The sequence below is a fragment of the Vombatus ursinus genome, unplaced genomic scaffold (assembly GCF_900497805.2).
Source record: "Vombatus ursinus unplaced genomic scaffold, bare-nosed wombat genome assembly UNPS02014802.1, whole genome shotgun sequence".
Lineage (NCBI taxonomy): Eukaryota > Metazoa > Chordata > Mammalia > Diprotodontia > Vombatidae > Vombatus > Vombatus ursinus.
In genome coordinates this window covers 17,247,865-17,269,791 of record NW_020954580.1, presented here as the reverse complement: position 1 = coordinate 17,269,791, position 21,927 = coordinate 17,247,865, and the positions used below count along the sequence as shown (strand labels likewise).

The 21,927-nt window shown below is 38.3% G+C and overlaps 1 long non-coding RNA gene across 5 annotated transcripts in view; it reads left to right on the top strand.

The window, feature by feature from the left end:
- The first annotated feature begins 14,393 nt into the window (after positions 1-14,393).
- LOC114051260 overlaps positions 14,394-21,927 on the top strand; it is a 41,181-nt gene continuing 33,647 nt past the window's right edge. The window contains exons 1-5 of one of the 5 annotated variants that reach the window (XR_003570134.1): positions 14,394-14,459; positions 15,362-15,516; positions 15,668-15,752; positions 19,434-19,573; positions 20,595-20,821. This is a non-coding gene — a long non-coding RNA (uncharacterized LOC114051260). Of the gene's footprint in view, positions 14,460-14,713; positions 15,265-15,361; positions 15,517-15,667; positions 15,753-19,433; positions 19,574-20,594; positions 20,822-21,927 lie in introns of those variants that run through there. The other 4 variants (XR_003570132.1, XR_003570130.1, XR_003570131.1 and 1 more) reach the window with 4 other exon arrangements.

Below are 21,927 nucleotides of genomic sequence, written 5' to 3'. Positions count from 1 at the left end.
TTCTTTCTTTCTTTCTTTCTTTCTTTCTTTCTTTCTTTCTTTCTTTCCCTCTTTCCTTCCTTCCTATTTTCCTTCCTCTCCCTCTCCCTTCCTTCCTTCCTTTTTCTTTCTTTTCTTTCTTTTTTCCTTCCTTCCTTCCTTCCTTCTTTTTCTCTCCTTTCTCTCTCCCTCCCTCCTCTCCTACCTCTTACCTTCCCTCTCTTCCTTCCCTGTGTTTAGGTTATTACTGGGAAGCAGTGTATTAAAATGGAAGAAATTAAATGTCACCTTTCAAAAACCCAGAATATCACAAAAGGCAAATAAAGTATAGCTAACAGCTATGTGGAAGGTAAGCAAATTTCCTTTTTCAATGACAGAGATCTTGCAGTTGGAAGAAAGCTTAGAGCCCCTCTAGTCCAACCCAAATGTGAATAAGAATCTTCTCTATAACCCATTCCCACAATAATTCATCTAGCCTTCACCTGAAGCTCTCTAATGAGAGAAAAGGCACTAACTCCCAAGACAATTCATTCTATTTTTGAACAATTCTAATAATTAGGAAGTTTTTCTTGATGTTAAATTTAACTTTGACTCTTCATTAATTCTAACAATTGTTCCTCCTTTTTCCCTCTGGAACTAATAGAACAAGTCTAATCCTTCTTTCTCTAAGTCAAATTTTTGAGCCTGTTGTCATGTCCTCCCCTTTCATTTTTCTCTTCTCCAGTTGAATCATTTCCATTTCCTTCAAACAGTCCTCGTATAACATGATCTCAGGGCCATTCATTGTCCTGGTTGCCCTATTCTGGACATTGTCCACTTTACTAATAATCAAACAACATTTATTAAGTGCCTACTATGTGCTGGGGATGCAAAAAGGACAAAAGATAGTCCCTGCCCTCAAAGAGCTTCAATCTAAGACAACATGGAAGTAAACATACAAATATATGCAAAGCAAGCTATATATGGGATAAATAGGAAATGATTAGCATAGGGAAGGCACTAGAATTAAGAGGGGATGGGGTAGACCATCATCTCACACAGCATACCAAAATAAGGTGAAAATGGATTCGTGATTTAGAAATAAAAGGTGATATCATAAGCAAATTAGGAGAGCATGGAATATTTTACCTCTCAGATCTAGGGGGAGGAAAGAATTTATGACCAAATAAGAGATAGAGAGCATTACAGAATATAATATAGACAAATTTAAAAGGTTTTGCACAAACAACACAAATGCAGCCAAGATTAGAAGGAAAGCAGGAAACTGGGCAACAAATTTTATAGCAAGCTTCTCTGATAAATACCTCATTTCTCAAATATGTAGAGAATTGAGTTAAATTTCTTTTTTTTCTTTTTTTCTTCTTCTTTTTTTTTTTTTTTTTTTTGGTGAGGCAGTTGGGGTTAAGTGACTTGCCCAGAGTCACACAGCTAGTAAGTGTCAAGTGTCTCAGGTCACATTTGAACTCAGGTCTTCCTGACTCCAAGGCCCTGAGCTCTATCCACTGCACCACTTAGCTGCCCTGAGTTAACTTTTTAAGAATATAAGTCATTCCTTAAGGAATGTTTTCAGATGAAGAAGTCAAAGCTATCTATAGTCATATGACAAAATGCTCTAAATCACTCTTGATTAGAGAAATGCAAATTAAAACAACTCTAAGGTACCACTTCACACTTATCAGATTGGCTAATATGACAGAAAAGGAAGATGAATGTTCAAAAAGATGTGGGAAAATTAGGACACTAATGCACTGTTGGTGGAATGATCTAACCATTCTGGAGAAAAATTTGAAACTGTGCCCAAAAGGTTATAAAACTGTGTTATAAAACCCTTTGACCCAGCTATATACCACTACTAGACCTATATTCCAAAAGATCTAAGAAAAGGAAAAGGACCTATTTGTACAAAATATTTCTACTGGCTCTTTTTGTGGTGGCAAAGAATTGGAATGCAGATTAAAGTATACTTTTTTTTACTTTATTTTTTGCCAGTCTGTTCTCTTTTGCAATATGGCTAATATGGAAATATATTTTGCATGATGGTATATTTATAATCTCTACCAAAGTGTTTGCCTTCTCAAAGAGGGAGAAGGGAGGGAAAGAGGCAGGAAGGGAACTTGGAACTCAAAAATGATAAAAAAAATAAATGCTTAAAACTGTTTTACATAGAATTGAGGAAAAATAATAACATTCTTTAAAAGAGAGGGAGAGAGGTTGCTAGGTGGCACAGTGGATAGAGCACTGGCCCTGTAATAAAAAAAAAAAAAAGGAGGATGAGGCTGGCTTTCAGAAGAAGAAGGAATTTTAGCTGGGACTTAAAGGAAGCTAGGGAGGTCAGTAGGAGGAGCAGAGGAGGGAGCTTTCCAGGCATAGGGAACAGTCAGAAAAAGTTCTGGGAATGGAGAGATAGCATACTTGTTCATGGAACAACTAGGAGGTCACTGTCACTAGATCAAAGATGATGTATGTGTCTGGGAAGTAATGCATAAGAAGACTGAAAGTAGGAAGGGGCTATATTAAAAAAGTCTTTGAATGTCAAGCATCGAATTTTGTATTTGATCCTGGAAGCAATAGGTAACCCCTAAGTTTTATTGAGTAGGGACATAACATGGTCAATCCTGAGTTTTAGAAAAAAAATCACTTTAGTGGCTAAATGGAGGATGGATGGTAGTAGGGAGGGACTTGAGGCAGGCAGACCCATCAGTAGGCTATTATAATAGTTCAGGAATAAGGTGATGAGAGCCTGCCCTAGATTGATGCCAGTGTCAGAGGAGAGAAGAGGAGTATTGGAGAGTTGGTGCAAAAGCGAAATTGATAGGCCTTGGCCACAGATTGGATAATGAGGATGAGAGCTAATGACAGGTCCAGGATGATTCCTAGGTTGCAAGCCTGAAGAGTTGGGAGGATGATGTTGCCCTCTGTGGTAATAGGAAAGCTCAGATGGTAGTGGGGAGGGAGGAGAGGAGATAATGAATTTAATGAGTTTAATGAGTTCAGGGGGAAAGATAATGAGTTTGGTTTTGGAAACATTGAGTTTAAGATGTCTACTGGATATTCAGTTTGATCAGAAAGACAGTTGCAGATGAGAAACTGGAGGTCAGCAGAAGGTTTGGGGCAATTTAGGTAGATTTGAGAATCATCAGCATAGAGATAGCAATTAAATCCATTGGAGTTGATGAGTTGACCAAATGAAGTAATATAGAGGAAGGAGAGAGGAGGGCCCAAAACAGAACCATGAGGGACACCAAGGTTAGAGGACATGATCTGGAGAACAATCCAGCAAAAGAGGCAAAGAAGCAATGGTCAGAAAGGTAGGAGGAGAACCAGGAGAGGGTAGTATCCTGAAAACCTAGAAAAAGAGAAAATATAAAGGAAGAGAGAGTGATCAATAATGTCAACAGCTGCAGAGAGGTTAAGGAGAATGAGGTTAGAGATTCTTAGGTGATAATGCAATGTATGAAGTGCTCTGTATTCTCCAAAAGAAAGATAGGTTTCAATGCCTCCCCCCAAAATTCAGAAGCTTAGGTGGGCTATGAGAAATTTAGAGGTTATAAGTGACATCTAGAGAAAAACAGGACTCTGAGGGTGACACGGGACATATTTCATACCATGAAAATAAGCTATAGACCTCAAACAATTATCTGCCAAGATTCCTACTTCTGTCTAACATTGTAGAAAATTATAAAATTTTACAGAAGCTGGGGCATGTCCTAAACATAAACTGATTCTTGAGGGGGAAAAGTATTGATTCTTAAGACAGGAAAGGACTGGAAAGAAGATGTTGAGTCTTCAAATACAGAGTTGAAGATGTGCTGATTCCCAGGACAGTGGATGAAATTTTGGGTGCACAGTGATACTCTTGAAAAGTAGGATCAGAGGGCAGCTAGGTAGTACAGTGGATAGAGCACAGGCCTTGCAGTCAGGAGGACCAGAGTTCAAATCTGGCCTCAGACACTTGACACTTACTAGCTGTGTGACCCTGGGCAAGTCACTTAACCCTGATTGCCTCACCCCCAAAAAAAAGAAAGAAAGAAAAGAAAAGAAAAGTAGGATCAGATTGTACAGTGGCTCTCACTAGTGGCAGGGAGGGGGGCATGATGGATGAAATCTTGGGTGCACATTGATACTCTTGAAAAAAAGAATGAGGGGGACAACTAGGTGGTACAGTGGCTAGAGCTTTGGCCTTGGAGTCAGGAGGACCTGAGTTCAAATCCAGCCTCAGACATATAAGGCTCCCCAGCTGTGTGTGACTCTAGGCAAGTCACCTAACCCCATTGCCTAGCAAAAAAAAAAAAGGAATGGTATTTGTACATTGGATCTCATTAGTGGCAGGGAGAAGTACTCGGTAGTGGAGATTGACCTGCCTGCTACTAAAATAGGCCTCTGTGCCATGTCTGGCTTGCATGATGTATGTTGCCAATCCTTGCTATAAGCTGAGTAATAATAATGATGGTGATGATGATGATGAAGAAATATTATTATTTGTCAGACACGTTGCTAAATTCTTTGCAATTATTATCTCATTTGATCCTCATGACAACCCTTGGAGGTAGATGCTATTATTATCCCTATTTTACAGATGAGGAAACTGAGGCAAACAGAGGTTAAGTGACTTTCACAAGGTCTTACAGCTAATAGGTATCTGAGGCTGGATTTAAACTCAGGTCTTCCTGACTCTAGGCCTAGCACTCTATCCACAGCACCATCTAAGTAGTAACCAAGGGGATTTTCCTAAAGATTGTAAGAATAGTTCGTGAGGGTTTCAAAGGTATTTATTCATATACATGGTGACTGAAAAATCTTAATTAAGTTTTAAGTTACTAAAGATTATATGATCTTGGGTGAGTCACTTAGCTGCTCATTTTCCTCATTTGTAAAATGAGCCTTTTGGATCTTGATGTATTTTTAATCTATGCCATAAAAGTTTTAGAGTAGTACAAATTCAGTATGAGTCAGTAGTATATCATAGCATTCAAAAAAGCTAATGTCATCCTTGCTGCATTAAAAACGAGAGAGGCACAGGGTCCATAAGAAAAGTCTTAGCGTAGTTTAACGCTGCTAAAAAGCCTAGTTAGCTACTAGTAGCTCAGTTTTAATCTACTCAAACTGAAAACTCCAAGGATACTCTATATATGCGGTGAGGTCTATTTTGTACACCATGATTACTATGATGAATTAATAGAATTTACAAGTCCAGATTGTGCTTCTGCTATACTCATGGTTGTACCAATGCTTCACAGACTCTCAGAGTTGAAATGGATCTCAAAAGTCACACAATTCAAACCATACTCGACCTAGAATTTCCTCCATATCCTGCTTGCTATTGTGGTAGCTTTTAAGGGAGCCTAAGATAGCCCTGGGGCAGGGACAACTAGATGGTACAGTGTATAGAGTGTATAGAGCCTGGAGTTAGAAAGAACTGAGTTTAAATCCAGTCTCAGACACTTATTAGCTATGTGACCCTGGGAAAGTCACCTAACTCTGTTTGCCTCAGTTTCGTCATCAGTAAAATGAGCTAGAGTAAAAAATGGTAAACCACTCCAATATCTTTGCCAAGAAACCCCCAAATGGGGTCATGAAGAGTTGGACAGGATGCAACAACAACAACAAAGGATAGCCCTAGATTTTCTGCACTCCATTAAAACTAAGTGACTTGTCTTACGGTCATACCAGTAGCAAGTTGCAGAGCCAAGTTTCAAACCCAGGTCCTCTGACTGTAAACCCAGTGTTCTTTTCATTACACTTTGCTGTCTCATTTTTCATACGAGTGATAGTCTAGTCATGTCTTCCCCATTTTCTCTTTGTGAAGTGGATTTTTTTAACGCAAAGGTAGAACTTTACATCCATTCCTGTTCACTTCCAACTTATTAGATTAAGTCCATTATTCTGGTCTTTAACTTTCTGGGTCCTGACTGTTATCTAGGTTTTGACTCTCCCCATTCAAATTGAAAAACTTCATTCAGATCATTCAATGAGTCAATCAGTCATAATAAACAATTGTTAGACACTTAGCATGGGTCAGATAACTTATTTTTCAATTGTGTCTGACTCTTCCTGACCCTATTTAGAGTTTTCTTGGCAAAGATACTGGAGTAGTTTGCCATTTCCTTCTCCAGTTCATTTTATAGATGAGGCAAACAGGGTTAAGTGACTTGCCCAGAGTCACACAACTAGTAAGTATCTGAGGCTGGATTTGAACTCAGGTCTTCCTGAGTCCAGGGTTGGCACTTTATCCACTGTGTCACCTAGGTGCTACATATGTAAGGAACAAAGTGATTCAGTCCCTGCTCTCAAAGACCTAATATTTCAATGGAGGAGACACATGTGTGCAGAAACATACATGCATGAACATGTGTAGTATGTATATGTGTCTGTGTGCGCATACATGCACAAAAATAGACACTGGCTAACCTGGGCGTGAAAGGCTTTTGGCTAGAAGTTCTGGAGAGCAGGAAAGGTCTCATGTAAAAGGTAGGGCTTGGACTGAATCTTGAAGGAAATGAGGGAGAGATAAGAAGGGAAACATCCCAATTTTTTTTTAAGTGAAAAGAATGGAATCTGCACAATATAGACCAGTGAGTTTGTCTTTAATTCTTGGCAAATGTCCCAGTATTCAGAAAAGAAAAGAGGGTGGACCCTGCAAAGTATAGGCTAGTAAGATTAAAAAAAATTTTTTTTGCAAACTTTTAGACTTTTTTGTTGAACATCTAGAAAAGTATAATGGTGGCCACAAAGAGCTAACATGGCTTCATTAAGAATAGTTCATGTCTGGGGAAGCTAGATGGTACAGTGGATAGAGCACCAGCCTTGGAGTCAGAAGGACCTGAGCTCAAACCCAGCCTCAAATACTTACTAGCTATGTGACCCTGGGCAAGTCACTTAAATCTGATTGCTTCAACAACAAAAGAATACTTTGTGTCAGTGTACCCTCATTTTCTTTTTTGACAATGGTACTAGACTGCTGGACCAGAGGAACGGTAAACAAATATCATTTACTTAGATTTTAGTGCAGCATCTAAGAGTCTCTCATGTTCTTCTGGTAGACAGTTTGCAGAAAGGTGAGGTAAAAGATAATAATACAGAACTGTTAGAATGGATAAACTCAAAGAATAGTCATGAATGTCTCCAAATCCACTTGAAAGGAGGTCTCTAGTAGAGTGCCCTCAGGGATCCTGGGCTGGCCTTGTGCTGTTTAACATAGGATTATAGATTTAAAATTTAAGGGAACTTAGAGATTACCTATCCTAACAGTCTCCTCTTATTCTATTGGTCTTAATTAATTCTCCCCCCATCCCCTGAATACTCCCATTCCTACCTTCATTGGTCTCTGTTCTGTCCTCTCCAACTTTCATTGGTGTCCATCTGGGCCTCCCACTGAGAGAAGAATGACTATTATGTATTGCCTATATTATTACATGCAATTGGTTGGGTATCCCATTGAGATGGTCCATCAGTACATAAATCTTGGACAAGCATAATAGAGGAGATTGGGCTGGATTACATCTAAGAAGTTTTACAGGACTTTTAATAATGCTAAATGATTTTCTGATACAAGTATCTTCTTAAAAAAAGGTTCACTGATACCTTTGTTCTTATATTGCACTTTATATCTCCCTACTCTGCCAAGTGTAACAAAGGAAAACAGGTCTGTGAAACCATCTCAGACAGTGACTGCATCTGACGGTGTATGCAATATTCTGTACTCATGGTCTTCCAACCCTTACCAAAAGGAAGGAGATCCTTCCCTATCTCTGGGGCCAAGATGAAAACCCATAGTTATGCCAATTATGTTGCTGGTTATGCCATATCAGCTGTGAATTATGTAACACCACAATTGTTCCAAAGAATAAAGTTGCCAGTGACCAAAAGGGTAATGAAAAGATATATGGAGAGTGTAAGAAGAACGAAGAAAACTACCAAGATGGAAATATTATAACAACTAAGAGCTGCCTTTTCCTTCCTATATTCCTTTATGAGGGGTAGTGGATGAGGCTGGACTTGATGTTCCCTAATGTTCTTTCTAGCTATAAATCTTTGATACCATGTCACCCAAAGTCTTCTCTTCCCTATGCCTAACAACCCCAGTTCCTTCAATTGATTTTCATATGGTATAATCTCAAGAAACTATAGTATCCTGGTTACCTTCCTCTGGAGGCTGTTTAATTTTTCTTTCTAAAATGAGGAACCCAAAATTAAACATATTTCTTGAATTGTGCTTTGATCAGGACAGGGCACAACAGGATTATCACCTCCTTTGCCCTGGACACCTCCATTCTCTTAATCCAGCCAAGCTTTTTTGGCTACCACATTGCATCGTTGACTCATACTAAACTTGCAGTGCACCAAAACCTCCATATAATTTCCTGATGAACTTTTGTCTACCTAAACCTCCCTCATGATATACATGTAAAATTGAATCCAAGTGTGAGATAGCATGATGTGGTAAAAAGGACACCAATTCTGGAGTTAGAGGATCTGGCTTCAAATCCTGCCTCCCTTGGTCTCAGTTTCCTTATCTGTAAAATGAAGGGCTTAGACTATGTGGTATATGAAGTTACTTCCAGCTCTAGATCTATGTTTCCATGACTTGACATTTGTCCTTCTTAAATTTCTTCTTATTAAATTTGATCAACAAAGCCTCATAATTTTTTTGGTTCCTGGCCATCATCTAAAACTTTAACTATCTCTTCCATCCAATCAATAACTGATTTTAATATAAATAACCCAGAGGCAAGGACAAATTCCTGGAGCACTCCACTGGAGACTTCAGAGCTGATACTGATACATTAATGACCACTTTGGGGGTTATGGACATTTTGCCAGTTCTAAATCTACCTAACAATGCTGTTATTTAAAATTAGCTATCCTGTACTCAACAATAGTATGTGAGAGAAATTTTCAAATTCTTACTGAAAATCTGATAAAACTGGGGTGGCTAGATGGCACAGTGGATAGAGCACCAGCCCTGGATTCAGGAAGACCTGAGTTCCAATCTGGCCTCAGACACATAACACTTATTAGCTGTGTGACCCTGGGCAAGTCACTTAACCCCATTGCCTAGCCCCCCCCCCCCAAAAAAAACCTGATAAAACTGAAGCTAGAGAATTCTCTTGGTCTATCACTCTAGTAACCTTGACAAGAAAGGAAATGAGATTAGTTTGGCATGATTTGTTTTTGGTAAATCAAACTCGTTCTTTTTGACCACTGCTTCCTTTTCTAGAGGTTCATTAACCATGTCTTCCACAAGAAAATACTGCAATTTTGTCAAGAATAGAAGTTAAACTCATTGGTCTAATGTTTGCAGACTTCACTCCTTTTCCTTTGCTGAAAATCAGAACAATATTTCCCTTTCACTATAGCATATATCCTATTCTCCTTTCAAAGATCACTGACTATGGATAGGCAATCAAATCGGCCAGTTCTTTCAGTATTCTGAGATGTAATTCATTTGTACCTTGTGATGAATTCATTAAAGGTAGCTAGGGACTCTCTTGCGAGTTTCCTACTTATCATGGGTTTCATCTTTCTTTTAGGCATTTTGTTCTATCTTTTAAACTGTTCTCGATTAGCACTGAATTATATACTCATATCGTATTCTGTATTTTATGTCTCCACAAACATTTTGTAAGTTCCCAGAAATCAAGGCATCTTTTATGTACCTTGACACATTTAACATAGTGCTGTGCATCTAATAGACTGATTATCAAAATGAAAGAGTTGATCATTTGAACCACAGAACTGATATTCTAGAATTCTATTGATTTTCATAAACATGTTTAGAGCATTGGGCTAGGCAATTTAAAGGCCACCTCAAGATTCAAAGTTCTAAAAGTTTTCAGATTTTTGAATCCAATTTTATTTCCTCTAATACCCGAATCCAACCCTATCCTTGAACACTAGATTGTTTCACTCAGCATTCTAAAATCCTTTTCATTTTTCTTCCCCCCTCCCCAAGATTATTCCTCTCTCTGAACTTTTATATACTCTAGCATTGGGTCCTTTCACTGAAATAAAAATTGCTGTTATCACACAGGATAAAATACATTGTGTTCCTCTCTCTGTAGCACAGTTCTCTACTTCACACATTTTAATTATTAGGTCCCTAAATGGAAGTTATTACCTAACAGACAGGCTATTAATGGTACATTTGCAGGAGACTGAAATCTTTCTGATAATTGTAAGTTCATGATTATGAAAATAAATAGCATTGGATGATGAAATTAAATTTTACAGAGTAAGAGAAGCATAAAAGTATACAGTATTCTCAATCATTACATTGAAAGTGAGATCAAAGCTAAAGGAAAGGAGAATAGGATGGAACCAGTCTCATAGCTTTCTCAAGGACATTATCTTCCATACCTGTGATTGTCATCATCGAGAAGGCTTTTGAAAACTGCACCAATGCTGATTCTTTTTGTTTGCTGCAGTATTGATTGTTCTCTATAGAAATCTCCCCAAGGAATCCTCCAACCAGTGGAGACTGATTTACACTTAGCCACACTTCACTGCAGTTGCATATATTTGGATGGTTTGAGTCAAACATTCAATTGACAATCATTTATTAAGCACTTAACCATGTGCCAGTCAACGTGCTAAGGGCTTGGAATACAATAAAAGGCAAAAAATATGGTTCCTGCCTTCAAAGAGCTCACATTCTGATGAGAGAGATGACATGAAAATAATTATATGTAGAAGATATGTATGTACATATATATATATGTCTATACATATGTAAAATATGTATGTTAAAGAGAAGATAATCTCAGAGGGAAGGCTTCTGTTTTTCTCATGTGTACCAGTATGCTTAAAGAGTTGACTCATAAATGACTATACTTATAATGCCCTTGTGCATCTGGGAGAGGTCTCACACCTATTGCAATGTCTAATGGTGTGCCCAGAATTTCATTCCAAGGCTCCATAGGATTTAAGATATGTAAAGCTCATTTTTTTCTTTTCCATTTTATTTAATATTTTCCCCCAATTATATGTAAAAACAATTTTTAACATCAGTTTTATAAAATTTTGAGTTCCAAATTCTCTCCCTCCCTCCTTTCCTTCCTCCTTCATTGAAAAGGCAAGCAATTTGATATTTTATACATGTGCAGTCATGCAAAGTATATTTCTATATTAGCCATGTTATGAAAGAAAATAAACACCAATCAAACAAGCAAACAAGAAAGAGAAAGTTTAAGAAAGTATGCTTCAGTCTACATTCAGGATCCATTCGTTTTTTTCTCTGGAGACGAATGGCATTTAACATCATAAGTCTTTTGGAATTATCTTAGACCAGAGGTGGGGAACCTGTGGTCTGGAGGCCACATGTGGCTTTCTCCTTCCTTGAGTGCAGCCTTTTGACTGAGTCCAAGTTTTACAGAACAAATCCTTTTATTAGGGAGATTTGTTTTGTGAAGTTTGGACTTAATCAAAGGGTTGCCCTTGAGGACCCAGAGGGCTTGTAGCCTTGAGGCTGCAGGTTCCCCACCCCTTTCTTAGATCATTGTACTGCTAAGAATAGTTAAGTCTTTCACAGTTGATCATGGTACAATACTGCTGTTACTGTGTACAGTGTTCTCCTGGTGCTGCTCATTTCACTTTGCATCAGTTGATGTAAATCTTTCCAGGTTTTCCTCAGAGTATTCTGTTCATCATTTCTTATAGCACAATAGTATTCTATTACATTCATATGCAATAACTTGTTCAGCTATTCCCCAGTTGATGGGCATCCCCTCAATTTCCAATTCTTTGCCACCACAAAAAGAGTTACTATAAATATTTTTGTACATATAGATCCCTTTTCTTTTTTTTTTTAATCTCTTTGGGATACAAACCTAATAGTGATATTGCTGAGTCAAAGAGTATGCGTGGTTTTATAGACAATTGAACATAGTTCCAAATTGTTCTCCAGAATGATTGAATCAGTTCCCAACTCTACCTGTATTACTCTACCAATTTTCCCACATCCCTTCCAACATTTGTCATTTTCCTTTTCTATCATATTAGCGAATCTGATAGGTGTGGGGTGGTATCTCAGAGTTATTCCAATTTAGATTTCTCTAATCAATAGTGATTTTGAGCATTTTTTCATATAACTATAGATGACTTTGATCACTTTATCTGAAAACTGCCTTTTCATAACCTTTGACCATTTATCAATTGGGTAAATTGGGTCAATTGGGTAAACTGTAAATTTTTTTCACAATTATGATAACTTACTGTATTTCTCTGCATCCTATTCCTTCCCCTCCTGCATATCCTACTCTCTCTCCTTTCACCCTGTCCATCCTCAAAGGTGTTTTGCTTCTGACTACCAGCTCCCCCAGTCTGCCCTCCCTTTTATTAGTCTCTCCCCACCTTCTTTGATCCCTTTCTCCTCCTATTTTCCTGTAGGGTAAGATAGAGTTCTATACCCAACTAAGCATATTTGTTATTTCCTCAGAACCTTTTTCTAAGGAAAGTAAGGTTCATGTGCCCCCTACCTCTCCCATCTTCTCCTTCTCTGTAAAAGCTCTTTTGTGCCTCTTTTATGTGAGGTTATTTACCCCATTCTACTCTCCTTTTCCCCTTCCAGTGCATTCCTTTTTCTCACTCCCTAATTTTGCTTTTTTAGATAACCATCCTATCATATTCAACTCACACTCATGCCTTCTGTCTATGTATACTCCTTCTAACTACCCTAATAATGATAAAGTTCTTAGGAGTTAAAAGTATCATCTTCCTATGTAGGAATGTAAACAGTTTAACCTTATTGAATTCCTCATGATTTCTCTTTCCTATTTACCTTTTTATGCTTCTTTTGGGTCTTGTATTTGAAAGTCAAATTTTCTGTTCAGCTCTTGTCATTTCAGCAAGAATTGAAAGTCTTCTGTTTCATGTAATATCCATTTATTTTTCTGGGTAGATGATTCCTGTTTGTACTTCTAGCATCTTTGTCCTCCAGAATATCATATTCCAGGCCCTCCAATCCTTTAATGTAGAAGCCGCTAAACCTTGTGTCATCCTGACTGTGGCTCCATGATATTTGAATTGTTTCTCACTGCCTTCAATAGTTTTTCCTTGACTTGGAAGCTCTGGAATTTGTATATAATATTCCTGGGAGTTTTCATTTTGGGATCTCTTTCAGGAGGTTTGGTAGATTCTTTCTTTTTTTTTTTGTGAGGCAATTTGGGTTAAGTGACTTGCCCAGGGTCACACAGCTAGTAAGTGTCAAGTGTCTGAGCCCAGATTTGAACTCAAGTCCTTCTGATTCCAAGGCCAGAGGTCTATCCACTGTGTCACCTAGTTTTCCTGGTAGAGTTTTTCAATTTCTATCTTTCCCTCTGGTTTTAGAATATCAAGGAAGTTTTCCTTGATAATTTCTTGAAAGAAGATGTCTAGGCTTTTTTTTGATCATGGTTTTCAGGTAGTCCAATAATTTAAAAATTATCTCTCCTCAATCTATTTTCCAGGCCAGTTGTTTCCCCAAAGAGATATGTTACATTTTCTTCTCTTTTTTCATTCTGAGGATTTTGTTTTATGTATACTTCTGTGTACGTATAGTTATATAATCTCCTTCTGACCAGTTGTCTGACCCCCTTACCATCTGTGGGCTGAGAGTTCCACTGCTGCCACTGCTGATTGTCACCCGCCTTAAAGTCTATTTTTTTAACATCTTTGCTGAAAAATTTAATCTTTAACAAATAAATGGAGAGAAGTGATCTTAGCCTTGCTATGATTTTTGTTACGTAAGTTGTTTGGGGAATCAAGTCAATTTGTGTCAGCCTTTATTAAGCTCTTGCTGCATTCAGGCACTGTGCTAAATGCTAAGGATACAAAGAAAGGATAAAGTTGTCTCTACCCTTATTCCAATGAAAGAGAAAAACCACAAATAGCTATGTTCACACAGGTTATAGGTAGAAAGGGTAAATTAGAGATCATATCACAGGAAGGCACTGGGAAGGGAAGGGAGTTCTTTTGCAGACTGTAGGATTTGAGCTAACTTTTAAAGGAAGCTAGGAAAGACAGGAGGCTTCCAGGCATGGGGAGCAGCCAGTGCAAAGGCATGAAATCCAGGGATGGAGGGTCATGTGTAGGGAACCGCAAGTAGGCCAGTATAGATGGATCAGAGAGTGTATAACATAACTGTATAGTATGGAAGTTAAGGAAAAACAAAAAAATACTAAGAAGCCAAGTTGTGAAAGGCTTTGAAAACCAAATAGAAGATTTTATATTTGGTTTTAGAGTTAATAGGGAACCACTGAGGTTTACTAAGTAGAAGAGTGACATGGACAATGACCTGTCCTTTAGAAAGATCACTTTGGCAACTGAGTGGACTATAGGGAGGATAGACTTTAGATGGAGAGACCAACCAGAAGGCTATTGCAATTATCTAGGCATGAGAGCCTGCACTAGGGTGGCAGAAGTATCAGAAGAGAAAAGGGGATATGTAAAAAAAAATGTTGTAAAGATAGAAACAACAGGGCTTGACCACAGAATGGATATGTGGGGTGAGTCATCTTTAAATATACCCTTGCATGTTAAGAATGAGAAAAAAGCATTGTTAGCATTTGGATTGAGAAGCCTTGAGAAAAACACCCAAAGGATTGCTGTATTTCCCCGTTTCAGCACTTTCTTTGCTTCGTTATTCTTTTGCCTTTCTTGAGCCATTTATAATTTTCTTCTTTGAGAAGCTGACAATTTGCTCCGTTTTGTGTATTCTTTCTGTTTGTTCTGATAAGTGTTGTCCCTAGACAGCAAGCATGCTAGTGGTTGTGGTAGGGAAAGTGTGTTTAAATTCCTTTTGTAGCAATTGAGGAGATTTCTCCCCAGTTAATGAGGCTCTTGGTCAGGTTCTCTATGTACCATACTGCACACAGAATCTTTTGCAGTTAGATCCTTAATAAATGCCATTTGAAAAGGAGAAATATCTTTCTCAAGTCAGACCCTTATTGAACAGTGAGACCCTTTCTACAAAGAACACATTTTCATCCAAGTATTTCCTTCAAGGGAAATAGTTACTTTTGATTCGGGGGAGCAATTTGTGTAGCAAGAGAGGGGAACCAAAGAAGGAGATAGGACTGAAATCTAGTTCCCACTGGCAGCCACCATCCTCACCCAAAACACACACATACACACAGAGCCTTGCTATTCTTCTGCTAATGCGATTGGCACCGCTTAAAGCAGTCTGCGAGGGCATTGTCTGCGACCACAGCAAGAGAAACATTATTCAAAGGCCATTCAGACTCGAAAAGAAGCGGCCAGAGCAGAGTAATTATCGAAGGCTCTCCATTAACTAGGACATCTTTGCTCTTTGTGTGTGTTGGTTTAATAAGGCCCACTAATGGGACTGTGGGGGAGGGGGCACACTAATGGGTCTTTAAAAAAACCTTCTTTCCCTCTTTATTTTCAGAGGCTGCCTTTAGAGAAACTGACAGTAAAGCCAGAAGTTACCATATTGCAAACTGACCTTCAAAAAAACTTGGTGCGGACCCCAGCTGCTTATGGAGACTCGGGTATTCAGAATGCTCTAACATCTTTGTCTTTTGCTTTCCTTTTAAGTTGGAGGTGAGTTTATCCCCGTTCCTTGTATATTTCCGCTGTGTCTTTGCCCTTTGGTTCCCTGGGAATTTCTCGTTGGAAAGAGCATCCCTTAGTGGCAAGAGTGTGTAATGACATGACGAAGAGATTTCTGGCTGAAAGAGTTTTATTATTTTAGTAATTTGCAGGGACACCTCTAAGAAACACCACTCCTGTCTGACTCAGCTCTCTTAGCCACTTAGAATGAAGAAGTCCAAGGTCGGGTGAGTTATTAATATTAACACAAACCAATAATATGGCTAGGTTGCCATAAGTATGAATAAAACTAAATGAGATTGAATACCTTCTGCTACCCTACTCCAATAACAGATTTATATGTATATAAATCAGTTTCAATGTTTTCCATAAAACAAACAGTTGTACCTCACATAAACTTACTTTGCCATTCAAAATTAAAAACCAGACACATATAATCTCAATGAAAACTTAAAATAATTTCATTATGTGACTGTCTATCCAAAGTTTATTTATCGTGACTGGGGATTGCCTTATAAAAAGGAACAATTCTATCATGAAAAATTCATCCCCAATTGTTGTTACTAAACATATAGTCTTAATAACCTCTATAAATGCTAATGGGGTGAGGAAAAGTAGCTCTGCACTGGCTGAGTGAGAGAATCATCAACTAATCAATCAACAAGCATTTATTAAGTATAGGGAGTAACAAACAAAAGCATAGAGGCAGAAGACATGGTACATTTAGAGGGCAAAGGAATACGCTCTATCTTCACCTCTACTTCATGGAATCCCTTGGATCTTTCAAAGCACAGCTCAGGTGCCACATCCCACAGAAGGCTTTCCCTGGTCTCTTCGAGACTTAGCACTCTCTCGGTCTCTGTGTTTGCCTCTGTCCCTCTGTCCCTCTGTATCTCTGCCTGCTTGTCTGTCTATCTATCTGTCTGTCTCTGTCTCTGTCTCTGTCTCTCTCATTCTGGTTAATAATAATGATAAATGGATCATTGTCACTACCTGTCTCTGACTTCTATTCTTACTGGAAGTTGATAAATAAGACCAGAGAAAGTCCTGTAAGTGAAGGGGTAATTAAGGAAGGCCCCTGCTAGCCTAATACTGTTGGTCCTAGTCCTAGATTAAATTTATTTTTTAAATTTACTATTTTATTTTTCCCCAATTACATGTAAAAAATTTTTAACATTTGTTTTTAAAATTTTGAGTTCCAAATCATCTCCCTCCCTGTGGACCCCCCCACCTCACCATTGACTAGCAAGCAATTTGATTTAGATTATACATGTGTAGTCATGCAAAACATATTTCCATATTAGTCATGTTATAAAAGAAAACATAGACCAAAAAAAACCCCAAGAAAAATAAAGAAAGTAAAAAAAAAAAAGGTATGCCTCAATCTGTATTCAGACTCCATCAGTTCTTTCTCTGGAGATGGATAACATTTTTCATCATAAATCCTTCAGAATTGTCTTAGATCATTGTATTGCTGAGAATAGCTAAGCCATTCACAGTTGATCATTTTACCATATTGCTGTTACTGTGTACAATGTTCTCCTGCTTTTGCTCATTTCACTTTGCATCAGTGCATGTAAGTCTTTCCAGGTTTTTCTGAGAGCATCCGGCTCATCATTTCTTGTAGCACAATAGTATGCCATCACAACTAGATTAAATTTAAAGACTTCTAAAGGATCATGAAAAGAAAAAGAAGTGTCATTGTTGGACATGGCTGATCACTTCTAATTATATACTTCTCCAAAATTTTAAATATTTCAAAATTGTGGTTGAAAACAAAAGTATCAGCTTTTTAAAAAAAAATCTTGGTAAGGGTATATGAAAACTAAAACTCATATGCCTAACCTTGGCTGTCCTTCTCTGTTCCTTTTTTGCCTTGCCACATAAGTGAATGGAGGAACTTGGCCAGGATTTCCCCCTTCTGTCTCTTCCTTATCCATTGCACTGTATGTGCTATCTGCAGATTAATCTTCCTGATTCACAGTTTTCATTATGTCACTGAGCTTTTTAGAAACCTTGAAGAATTCCTCATTGCTGACTAAATAAAACCCTTATCAATCTGGCTCCAACCTGCCTTTTCTGTTTTATCTCATGCTATACATCTTCATATATGTTATACATTCCAACCAAACTGAACTACTTGCCATCCTTAAGAAAGTGACGTTGCTCTCAAGGCTTGACTTCTGAGTTTCCTTTCATGTCTACATCTATGATATATCTCTCTTGTTTTCCTGCCTCCATGTCTTTACTCACACTGTTCTTTAAACCTTGAATGCTGTTCCATTCATCTCCACCTATTTAAATCATTCCCATTTACTAGAAATCAGGAGGAGCAGTGGATAGAGCTTTGGACCTGGAATCAGGGAGACCTGAGTTCAAATCTGACCTCAGACACTAACTGTGTGACCTTGAGCAAGTCATTTGACCTGTCTCAGTTTTCTCATCTGTAAAATGGGTTATTATAGTACCTACTTCCCAGGGTTGTTGTGAGGATCAAATAAGAGTATATTTGTAAAGCACTTACTGTAGGGCCTAGCACTTCAAGACTCAGGTAAAATGCATCTCCTCTATGAAGCCTGCCTTGATCTTCTCAGTCTTTCCTGCCTCAGAACAGGCCTCACTTTGTTTAACCTCTCTTATACCACCTATTTTGCATTATGTTAGTCTGTGAAGTGGCAATATTTCCATTATTTGGTTGTAAATTCCTTAAACAAAAGATCACATCTTATTTAGCTTTGTATCTCCTTCAGTCCCTAGCATTATGCTTTGGACAGAATAAATGCTTAGTAAGTTTTGAACATTGATTGAATGATTGTTGAATGCTAAATGGAATCTCCTCTGTAGTTGTTTAGTCATTTTCAGTCATGTCTGACTCTTTATTGACCCCATTTGGGATTTTCTTGGCAGAAATACTGGAGTGGTTTGCCATTTCCTTCTCTAGCTCATTTTGCAGACGAGGAAACTGAAGCAAACGAGGTTAAGTGATTTACCCAGGGTCACACAGCTAGTAAGTATCTGAGGCCAGATTTGAAGTCAGGAAGAGGAGTGTCCCTGACTCCCTTTATCCACTGTTCCACCTAGCTGCCCTCTAAGACTGTCTATTTAAAAACACACCTTCCATTCATCCAATAAAACATAAAGTTCCCTAAGACCAGGTATTGCTTCATTTGTCCTTGTATATCCATTAGCTAGCACAGCACCTGGTGCATAGAACATGCTTAGTAAAAGATTTGTTAGATTGAATTCATTCAGTCAGGCACCAAATATTTACTGGGCACCTGCAAAGTAATAATAGCTCACATAACATAGCACTTCAAGGTTTGGAAAATCCTTAATATGCATCATCCCATTTGATCCTCACAACAATCCTGTAAGATAGGTGCTATTATTGTTCTTATTTTGCAATTAAAAAAACAGGTTCAGAGAGGCTAACAGGGGTGTGGAACATGCAGCCTAGTGGTTCCCCACCCCTGGGCCACTAAGAGACTTGCTTAAGGTTACACAGCAAATCTGAAGTAAGATTTAAACCTAGTTCTTCCCCAAGTACAACACTGTCTAATATACTCTGCTGCTTTCTCAAAATACTGCATTACGAGCTTTGGGGAAATACAAAGAATATCTTTTCCATTTGTTGAAAAGAAAATAAATAAAAGAAGAGACGGTAATATTGTTGATTGAATAGACACAATTGAAAAAAATAAAACCTGAATTGGTATTCATGGTGATGAAGTTAAAAAGGTAGGCAATGAGAACATGAAATTCCTCTCCCTCAGACAGTCACAATATCGACCTCCATTACAGTGAAGCCATCAAATTTCCCTAATAGCCCTATGTTACCTGATCTTTTCAGAATGTATTTTCAGACTGATTTTAGAACTATGGTTAAATCTGCTTTTATTCTTTTTCAGGGAACTAAAAAAGGAGAAAGATTCTCATCAGGGAAGCATTAAACAGTGGCAAAAGGGCCTTACGGACCATTGGATAGAGTTCTAAAATTTGAATGCTATATGCTGGGGAGCAGCAGAAAATGTGGAAAACAGTATGAATTGTATGTGTGTGTGTGTGTGTGTTATGATGACTGATGATGGAAGAAATGTTCCTTGGTTCACAAGGAAGGAATAAAAACTTCATTTAAAATGTGAAATAGGCCATCCTTCTTTGAAGGGTACCTATGAGAATAAAATAGTGGGATGATATTCCTCATTGTATATCTTACATCTGAACTGAATTTCTTTTATGGGAATGAGTCTTGTAATAACCAAGATAATTTGGCCATGTTAAAGAACAATCAGTCCTCCACATAAGGCTATGAATGAGAAGTTAATAAGAGGCAGTGAAGAGGCAGCTAGGTGGTACAGTGGATAGAGTACTGGCCCAGGAGGACCTGAGTTCCAATTTGACCTCAGATGCTTACTAGCTATGTGACCCTGGGCAAGTCACTTAACCCTGATTGCCTCTCAAAAAAATAGGTAGTGAGGGGTTGTTTCTTCTCCCTCCACCCTCTCGACTAGCTTCTGTGTCATAGACTTGGTGAGTTCTGCCTTCTAAGGCTTTCACAAAGTAGCCATAAGTTAAGCTGCCTAGCCTGCCCCAGCTTTCTTGGAAGAAGTTAGGGAATAGAAAAGAAAAATATGGAGGTGAGAAGATTCTTTGAATGCCAATACATAATGGGATATGCTGAGCAGCACCCAGGCTGAGAACTGGGGAAAAGTTCCTAACTTGTGCCCGAGTCCATAGAAAATCAAGCAAAAAAGCTTCTTTCCCATTTTTGATACCCTCTCTTTCTTATCTTAATGGAGAATCATACAAATGCAATTTTCCCATTTGGTGAGCCTTACCTTTCCCAGGGACCTCCTAAAAGAAATGGAAAGTGGAAACTTAGTGGAACAGCGTGAGTAGAAGACAGTTATCCTAACACCCAAAGAGGCCCTTTGTTTCTAGAAAAGTGTGTGGGAATTGGGGTAAGAGTATAGGGGTAGCAAAATGACCCTGGAGTTACTCTGTCCAGTAGTATGAAACAGTTGTGAAAGACCTATAATACTATGATCCTAATAGAACACTTTCTGTAGAGTGTCTGCGGAAGGAGAACCCATCAGCATAAAACAAAACTGAGGACGATACACAGCAGAAATCTGAAGGCTTATCCATGTCTGCAGAAATCCTGACCTTGCCCCTCTAATAGAGTGACATATTGGCAGTTCTGGGAATCACAGACCCTGATGGTTCTTCAATAAGGAAAGAAGGGAAGAGGCACCGAAAGTGAGAAAGAGGCTCCCCTGATTTCCTATCAGCTCAGGTACTTTATGTGTACGCTACTGTGTAAATAAATCTGATTTTGTATTTGAGGTTTTATGAGCCTAGGTGCTTATAAGGGGAGGTGATGGCTACTCTTTGGGGGAATTCCATGCATTGGTGTTCCCAGGTTCCATCTGGGTGAGAGCAAACTAGCCAGGAAGATGAGAGGCTCCCCAAATTAGCAGGGTATTTCATGTGAGGAATGAACCATTTTAAACTATCTGGATTCATTGGATTAACAAAAGTGATATATTTGAAAAATGAAATAATTTTATTATACATTTACTATGTTTATGAGACCCTGGTTCAGGACCTCATCACTTCTTGCATGGACTATTGTAATAACTTCTTAATTGACTTCCCCCATTGAAGAGTCTCTTCTCTTTCCAATCCAGCCTCTACATTGCTGCCCACCAAAGCCTTTCTAAAACATAGCTCTAACCATTTCAATTTCCCAAAATTTTCGGTGACTCTCTGTTGCCTCTAGGATAAAATGCATGTAAGGCCCTCCACAATGTGAGCCCACCCTACTTTCTTGGACTTATTTCATATGATTCCTTTTCATAAAATCTACATACCCATCACTCACTAAATACTCCTCTTGAAGATAATGAAGGTCCCTCCTCCTACTCTTCACAAAGGAAGAAATCAATCTCCTTTGGAGGAAAGAGGGAGGGACTAGATTCTAGCTAAGATATCTTTCCATGACACATGAAAACCAGGACACAACCCAGCTATATCTATCTTATATTAGTTATCCTAACTCACTGGGAATGAGAACAAAGTACCTCTGGTTGAGGATGAGCTGTGAAGTCTTTGCACATTTGTGTGCATCTAAAATCAAATTTATTCAAAAGATATTTTAGAGTATAATCAACTGGCCTTAGTTTCATGCAATTATTGTAGTGAGTTTTCAGTCTTTGGCTTTCTTGGTGGATTCATCTATCAGATGTTGACACTTTGTAGGATAAGTAGCACTCCAACAGCTAAAAACACACAGTTCTTTTTTTGAATTTATTTCTCCCCAATTACATGTAGAAACAATTTTGAACACTCATTTAAAAAAATTTTTAGTTCCAAATTCTCTTCCTCCCTCTTTCCCCTCTA